This window comes from Seriola lalandi, unplaced genomic scaffold (genome assembly GCF_002814215.2).
Source record: "Seriola lalandi dorsalis isolate HSWRI2012SDOR001 ecotype SW California unplaced genomic scaffold, Sedor1 jcf7180002054481, whole genome shotgun sequence".
Lineage (NCBI taxonomy): Eukaryota > Metazoa > Chordata > Actinopteri > Carangiformes > Carangidae > Seriola > Seriola lalandi.
Window position 1 is genome coordinate 85,900 of NW_019525034.1, and position 733 is coordinate 86,632.

The following is a 733-nucleotide window of genomic DNA, read 5'->3' on the forward strand; positions in this document are numbered from 1 at the left end:
TGGATGACTCTTTCAAAGTCATTAAAAGACAGACAGGACTTGACCTTTGAGAAAAGCCTCAGTTGGAAAAAGTTAGATATCACAACTGAATTAATGTGTTTGTCCAATTTAAAATCACTGTCCATAATCACACCCAGATTTCTAACAGTGGATTTTACGTATGGACTTACAGAGCTCAGGTCTGTGTGGGGGCCAACACAGGCACCACTGGGTCCGAATAACAGAATCTCTGGGACGTTTTCATTAAAACTAAGTTTAAGGCCATCCAAGCTTTAATGTCCTTAAGACAGTCCAACATGCCCTGTCTGTGTGTGTTTGTTATGGGACAGTGGTGACAGAGTTCAAGGGGGACCTCGACACTGTCAACCGTCCGTGTTCCCGCCACATCTGCCCAGGTTCCCCCAGAGACAGGCACCTGCTGGTCTCTGAAGGGTCATGGGGGGATCTGGAAACAGTGACAGAGTCAAACAGCGTAGGAGTGATCATATATGGTGCACATCAGGAACAGAGGTCACACAGAGGTCAGAGGGGGCCTCTACACAGGTGGGGGGGGGGTCAGGAGGTTATAAAGGAACCTGAGCTGCCACTTCACTGACTGAGGTCATGGCAGCAGACAGAAGATACTCTCTCCCTGCTCCGACACATTCATGAAGGATTAATCCTCCATGTTTTAATGTCAGAGAGGCTGTTGATACTTTCTACATAGATCTGTGGTTCTAGATTCACTACAGAC

The 733-nt window shown here is 47.2% G+C and overlaps 1 protein-coding gene across 1 annotated transcript in view; it reads right to left on the reverse strand.

Annotated features, from left to right (window-relative positions):
- The window catches only part of arhgap5 (Rho GTPase activating protein 5), a 57,839-nt gene that overhangs the window by 15,322 nt on the left and 41,784 nt on the right, over positions 1-733 (reverse strand). The gene's annotated exons all lie outside the window — the stretch shown is intronic.